This window comes from Camelus bactrianus, chromosome 22 (genome assembly GCF_048773025.1).
Source record: "Camelus bactrianus isolate YW-2024 breed Bactrian camel chromosome 22, ASM4877302v1, whole genome shotgun sequence".
Taxonomy (NCBI): Eukaryota; Metazoa; Chordata; class Mammalia; order Artiodactyla; family Camelidae; genus Camelus; species Camelus bactrianus.
Window position 1 is genome coordinate 17,725,260 of NC_133560.1, and position 8,006 is coordinate 17,733,265.

Genomic DNA, 8,006 nt, shown 5'->3' on the forward strand with positions numbered 1-8,006 from the left:
CCTTTAGGAGAGATGGGAGGTCTCAGTTCTCACTCCATACCTCGGGTGAGCCTCAGACCTTGTCTCCTGGCTGCCTCTAACCTCAGATACATTACTCTAGATGATTGCCCCTCAAGGCAACTGTGACATTAGCACCCAATTACCTCTCCAAGTCACAGCTCCTCCTCCCAGTTTCTGGCCCTAGGAATTTTCCTTTCTTGATCACAAGCTCAGTTATGCATTTATAATCATGTTGGCTATACTTTATCCAACATTTCTAGGAGCTCTGTGGCGTGAGGATTTTTTGGGCTCTCTTGCCTTATGTATTGCTAGAAATAGAAGTTCTCAAAACTGCATTCTTAGCAAGCCCCACAAATGATTCTTACCCGCACACTAAAACTTGAGGACATGGGAATCTCAGCAAGTAAGGAGACTTTAGAGTTATATAACAGTAGTTTATACAATGTTTTCATATTCATTTATTTCATTTCATCCTTGCAACAACCTTGCAAAATAAGCAGGACTGTTATTTTTTACTCCCAACTCTCTGATGATAAAGCCTTGTCAGCCTAGGTTTCTTGCCCAAAGACATAAAAGTAGTGAAGGGGCAAAAACAAGGAGCCCCTCCTTACTTCTGCCCAGCTGCCGACGGGTTAGAGCCTGGTTCAAGTACTCTTCTTATCCCCATTCCCTAAATCACAGGCTTCACCTGATTGAGGGGATCACTTTCCAGTCCTTCAGGAAGGTGCAGTGAGCCACCAAACATTCTTCAGGGCTCGTGGTTCCAGCAGTAGTGGGCTCACCATGAGACTTCAACCACATCTCTGTTTCCGGATTTGTATTAGGTCATTCACCCTATAACCACATCCACTCCACAAAGATTTGAGCACCTACCATGTATGTGCCTGTAAACAAACTAGTGACTCTCTCGTATCCAGCCTATAGTTTAATACTCTCGGGGAAGTTTTAATATGGACTTAACACTGCAGTGTCAAGACTGCTTCAAAGGGCTTTTTAGCAAACAATCATGCAACTAAAATAGCTTTCTGCCCTGTCTAATGTGAACGGAGTCTTCCCTTTCCACTTGGAGTTATCCCCCTTTCCTCCCATCGTTTGGGTTTACAGAGAATAAATGTCTTCCCCATAGAAGACATGCCAAGAATTTTTTCACAAGCACAAATTGCCATGAAAACTTAAAAGAATTTGTTTAAAGGGAAGTTAATTAATTTTATTTTAGCGTTGTTTGTTCAAATGCCTTTGAAATTGCTGCCTTTTTCCCTTTAGGGCCAAGCTGATTTCCTTTAGTCCCTTCAGCACATGGTAATTTGCATGAATGTGAAAACATTTTATCCAAGTGAATGTTCTAGAACTTGACTAGTCTGTATAGTCATGAAGACAAAAAACTGTCATCCAAAAAAGGACATGGATTTATGCTAAATGTACCAACATGGAAAGCTCAGGCGATAGCATTCAGTGGAAAAAGTTAAGTTAGAAAACAAGAGATAAGGTCTGATCCTTAAATAAACGTAAGTCCTTAGAAAGAGGTCAATTCTGAGAAAGAAACAGAAAAATCAAGAAGGTAAGAGGCTTTCATTTTTTAAAAAATTCAAAAATGCATCAGTACCTCATGAAAAACATGAGCATTTGGGTATAATACCTTCAGCAATTATATCTAAGCCACCAAATAGTGCCTAACTGATTGTCATCTATGATTGTCCTCTAAAGTTACCAGACAAGGGACAATTCCACAATTCTCCTTGTAAAAATGCTTGAGTTATCTTTTCCACAAACGGGTATCAGAGAATAATTTTAGCAACAGCATACGTGTATTGAGCTCTTATAAGGAACCAATCGCAGTGCTAGGTCTGAAAGTGTTAGCCAGAAAGAGAAAGAAAAAGATCACTAAAGTGCAAAAATCTATAGATCATAGCTGCTCCAGAATTTCTATAAGGCAGGACCTAGAGGCAGCAATCTAAAGGGGTTCGGAATTCAGCTCTACTCGTATAGAATTTATAAATCAAGAAAACGCCAAGGGACCATATTAAATAATGAGGAGAGGGTGAATAACTAATTGGATGCAGACAGACCAACCCCTCTGGATGCTCCTGATGTCCTGGGATAAGAAAAGTCCCAATGAGGACAGCACTGCCTCTAGCTCTGGGAAAGAAAATTAGATTCTGTCTGGTAGAAGATTCTAGAAACTCAACAAGGTTTCAAAAAGTTGTATAGAAGCATTTTCAGCAATGTAGTTGTTGATAACGCTGAGCCCTTTCTTTTAAAAGCATATATATATTGTACCAAATTACACATGGCCAACAGCTTAATTTTCCTCCAATACAGAACTTCTCAAACTGTTTGTGGTGAAGGACGAGCCTGTTTTTTAACTTCTTTGTTTATTAACTTCCATTCCATCAGAGGCTGAGGACAGTTAAGTAGCTTGTGCTGTATGTGATTCACCATGTGGGTCTGACATCACCCGACTGGACCAGACCCTGATTAAAAAAAGAGAATCCTCCGATCATTTGCCTGGGTGTCACAGCAGTGACAAATCGCTATAAAAGTTTCTAACCACTATTTCTCATTTGCTATTCTTTGCTTGACCTAGAGCAGTAACAGTGCTGGCCCCCACATCACAATTTAAGTAGCGCTGCTAAAAAGCATACAGATTTTATCTCAGTCAGTAGCACAAAATATCTTTAAATCAGGCACCCATCAAAAAATAGACATGTTTAAACAAAAGACATAAGCGATTTAAGCATAGACAATGAAATGTAGGCAATTTAAACAAAAATGTCCCACTGCTCCTCTTTTATACTTTTTGCTCAGTTTAATTGACAAGTATCTTGACACAGCAAAGCAATCTGCTTTAAAAACACTGCCACCATTTACAACTACTTATCTTTGTGAATTATAATTTTCTCAATATTGTGCAATCAAAATAAGATAATTTGGATATTGAGACTGAAAAAATAATAATAGTCCTACATTTCTACAGAGATAGTCTATAGAAAAATTTAAATTCCACTATAAAACACAGGACCCCAGTAAAGATTCACTATGTACAAGGGCCCTGAAACATCCTGCAGAAATAAGTTGGATTAACCTTTCAGAGGTTTGTGAGTTATTTATTCACAAAACCCACTCTCTACATTATATCAAGGAACATGCTGATTTACTTATTTTGAGAAATGCCAGAGATTCTCTGTAAGGGTACCTTGTCATTTCTAATGCCTCAAACTTCTTGAATCCTTATGCAGCAAATGCAGACACTATAACATTTCATCACCCACCCCACCCCTCTCAACCTGCACACTTTTTAAATGCATCTGAAATTTCTATTTTCTGCCCAGAAATGAATGACACTCAAGGGCTTCCATTTTCAGGAATGCAACCAGAGCTTTGTGTGAAGCATAGTCTTTCTGTTCTAAGACAAGTAACCATTGTGCTTACAGGTAAAACAGAAGGATGCTGTTTTGAGATACAGTTGCTGGAGAGTTAAGTAGAGCCATGCACTAGTTGAGGGACTAGTCCTATAGCCAGTGACTCAGCAAGGAAAGTTCAAAGCTGTACTTCAGCCGAAGTAAATGTTAGTACATCACAGACTCACACAGTCAGCTGAGGATACTGAAAGCAAAAACGTTAAATCTATCATTGTCAAGGTTCTACAGAACAACGGTGAACTTCCTCCTGCCCAAAGACCTATGCAACAACACTGAAGTTCAAAGCAAATTGGGTGAAGCTCATGCAATCCATCTGATCGTGTCAAACAGGGTTTCTCAAATTGAGAGCCCAGACCTTTTCATCGGAAATCCCTTGTTAAAAATGCAGCCTTATTTTAGACTGTAGTGATGATACAAAAACTGCATAAATGACTGAAAAAAAAGTAAAATGTACACTTTTAATGGTTTATTTGAATGGTGTATAAATTATACCTCAATAAATACGTTAAAAGTCAAAAAAAAATTTTTTTAACTCAGCTCCTGGGCCCCATCCCCAGAGATTCAGAGGTAATAGGTGTGTAATAGAGTTTAGGAGCTCACAGTTATTTGTAAAGAACCTAGTAATTCTTCTGAGAACAGATGTTTAGGCTAGATATTATAAATTATATATGGAATTAAGCTGGGCCATCAGAAGGCAGTATCTGTCTGGGTTATATCTAAAACCATTTTACTGAGTTGCGGCCACTAAGGAATGCGACCATCAGGGAATGCCACTCATTTGTTTTAAGAAATTATCATTCAACCCTCCTCATAAGAGGGAAGGGGAATTACATAATTTAAATAATATATATATACTTAGGTATAGAGAAAAGACTTTCCTCTTCCAAGGAAATACTATGTTTGTTTATGATTTACACAAATAATTGAACTGACATTACTTCCTTTCTTAATTTGCCTGCTAGGAAGCTCAGAAACCAAAAGTTCTTCCAATTACACAGGTGTTAATACCTTGATTATTTTCAATCTATATCTTCTATCTTCTCTGGACTTGATATCTTTTTCTTTTTTGCATATTTCATCATAGTTAACTTTCTTTTAAGTTGACTCAAAACTTTGTCCAGTAGCAGTATCATAGCCAATGAGGTTTATCTGAGGCATAATTATTGCAAGTTAAATTGCCTCAAATTTTGTATGAACTAAGACAAAATAAAAATAAATATTACAGGTAGAGATAAATACATGGAGGACCTGCATTGTAAAAAAAAACTCCTATTAAACAACCAATGCTGCCTTCCAAAGAACTGGAAAAGAAAAAGATGAACAAATGAAAGCAGAATCTGGGGAAGACGGTGTAGCTCAAGTGGTAGAGCACATGCTTAGGATCGATCCCCAGTACTTCCTCTAAAGATAAATAAGTAAGTAAATCTAACTACCTCTCCCCACAAAAAAAATTTTTTTAATAAAATAAATTTTAAAAAACAAAACAGAATCCATCTAGCCACTTGGGTGCATTTAGACGTGAGCAAGAGCGTTATGGTACAGCTTTTAACTGACGTAGATTCATCAAGATGGTCTCCAGCTTTGCGACCCTACAAGATCCTAGGCAAATGGTTGCAGTTCATTTAGTGGCAAACATTTCCATCAAGGAGAAGGAAAACCTTCCTCCAAATTTTGAAGATTCTAGTTAGCCAACAGGCGTATGGGATTGAGGTTGAGGGTGGAGTTAGAGTACAAAGGTGGAACACAAAGCCATTTGGTACCTATGGGGAAGTTAGAGGAGTGATGGCTGGGGATACTAAACAGAAAGCTTTGGGATTCTGAAGATATGCTTTGTCAATTCCACATTTCTACTCCATTCAGAATTTATTCTAAGTGTGATGAAAAGCCATTGGAGAGCTTTGAGCAGGGAGGCTGCTATGATCCGTTGAAAGTTTATGAATGATCTTTCTGAGTGTTTTCTGGGAAACAGACCAAAGGAAGGGGGCAAGAGTGAAGCAGGGAAATCTGGAGTCTGAGGCAGATGTCCAGACAAGAGAGAATGATGCTTAGAAGGGACAGGAGGATAGCGGGAGAAATGGTGAGAAGTGGTTGGATGTATCCTGCAGGTAGAGCTGACCAGACTTGCTATTGGACTGAACTCCAGTTTCACCAATGTATTCAACCCCCAGGATTTGGTACCTGTGCCAGAGCCGACAGTGATAAATAAGATTTGGTCACAGCTCTCAATGAGCTCTCAATTAATAGCAATGAGTCAGACTGGTTTTAAAAAAAAATCTGTGGAGGTATAACTCAGTGGTAGAATGTGTGCCTCACATGCATGAGGTCCTGGGTTCAAGCCCCAGTATTTCCATTAAAAATAAATAAATAAACCTAATGACTTCCTCCCCACCAAATAAAAAAAAATTTTTTTTAAAAAGAATGAAGAAAAATATAAGACATAATGCCTTTAGGTTACTATTTCTAGGACATAAAAATAAGCAAGTTCCCATTAAAATATAATTTAAACATGACTAAAGAAGACATAGAAAATATAAATAGAATAATAGCATTTTAAAAATTAGGTCAATATTTATTTATACATACAGAACCAAGCAAGCCAAGGCTGTTTAAAAAGTAAATTTTCTCAAATTGTAAGAAATAAAAAATTTTAATCTCATACAAACTATTCCAAAGAATTTTAAAAAGCAGCAAGCTCTCCAATTCATCTTATGAGACTAGAACAACCTTATCTTGAAACAGGTGAAGAATATATGACAAAGAAAAAAACATAGCCAACTCACCCGAGCATGGGTATAAAAATAGTTCTTAAAAAGAGAAGTTCTTAAAAAGAGAATATTAACCCCCTCCATCACACCACAAAAAAATGTTAATTCAAAATGGATCATTACCTATAAAACTTAAAGTTATGAAGCTTCTAGAAGGTAAAAAGAGGAAACCCTTACAACCTTGACGTAGGTAAAAAAAAATTTAGATAGAACACATAAGACACAAGTCATAGAAAAATGATAATTCAGACTTCAAAATTAAATGGTTTGGGTTTTTTAAAGACATCATTTTTTAAAAATGAAAAAGCAAGCCACAGACTAGGAGAAAATATTCCAAAATCATATATAAGGTAAAGGGCTTGTAGCCAGAATATACTTAACACCATAACTCATTAATAACAAAACAACCATTTGACACAACATTGTAAAATGATTATAACTCAATAAAGAAAAGTTAAAAAAAAAGAAAAAGAAAAAGAAAACCACCCAGTTTTAAAAACAGGGTAAAATTTGAACATAACACTTCAGAAAAAAAGAGGTACAGATAGCTGAGAAGCACATGAAAAGTTGGAAATCATCATTAGTCATCACGGAAATGCAGATTAAAATCATAATGAGCTATCCTGACACCTAGATTGGAATGGCTGAAATTTCAAAGATAATCACATCAAGTAAAGGCCAGAATGTAGGGCAACTGGAACTCCCATAGATTGTTGATAAAATATAAAATAGTATGTCCAGTTTAGAAAACAGCCTGGCAGTTTCTTTTTTTTTTTTAATTAGACATTCACCTACCATGTGATCCAGCCATTCTACTCTTAGGTGTTCACCTAAGACAAATGAAAACACATGCCCATACAAAGATTTGTGTACATGAATCTTCATAACAACTTAGTTTTAGTAATAGCCAAACACTGCAAAGAACCTGAGTGTCATCCGCAAGTAAATGGATGAACAAACTGTGATGTATCTATAAACGGAATGCCACTCAGCAATAAAAAGGAATGAAAGGTGGGTTTAACTATAGGCACCTATCACTGAAAGTCATGAATTAATGCGAACAATTAACAAAAATTGTGATCATCAGTTAATGCAAAAAAGGACCTTCTAAAATTCAAAATCCATTCTGGCATTAAAAATAAAGTGGCAAAACTAGGAAGGAGAAAGACACTGCCTTAATCTGATAAATAGTATCTTCAAACAAAAACCTACAGCAAACAGAATAGTTAATGATGAAAAGTCAGAAGTGTTTCCTTTCAAGTCAGAAACAAGCCGAGGCTGTCCAACCACTACTTCTATTCAACATTGAACCAGAGGGCAGACAATGCAGCGAGGAATAACATGTGTAACATTGGAAAGGAAAAAACTAACTGTTATCATTCATAGGCAATGGCACTGTAAACACAGAAAATCTGGATTATTCTATGGGAAAACTATGAAAACAAATAAAAAGAATAAGAAGCTTGCTAGCTATAAGATGGGTTTCTTTTAAAGTTGTTTCCAATACATCAGTAAACAATTAGAAAAAATTTTAAGGAAACTGGTGGTTCAAAAACTCGATCGTTTCCCGGGTGAAATCTGAAATTGACTCCCATACATGGAAGGCAAGGAGAGATGGAAGGAAGAGATGGCCCACTCCACACTGGCAGGTGGCAGGTTTAAGAACCAAAGGAGCTTACTTGTGAGGGCAGCCTCTGGTGGCTGCAAGACTGAGCAGATCCCCACCACCAGCTACCAGAACCCTAAAATTATATATAGCGGTCTTCATTGGGTTCAGTCACATATACTACCCAGATGGTCTCAACACCTTACTCTCTCTCAA

General features: G+C 37.1%; 1 non-coding gene across 1 annotated transcript; it reads left to right on the top strand.

Moving 5' to 3' along the window:
- The first annotated feature begins 5,697 nt into the window (after positions 1–5,697).
- On the top strand, positions 5,698–5,769 carry TRNAV-CAC (transfer RNA valine (anticodon CAC)). Its single transcript has one exon. It is a non-coding gene; the product is annotated as a tRNA-Val (tRNA).
- The last annotated feature ends 2,237 nt before the right edge of the window (positions 5,770–8,006 follow it).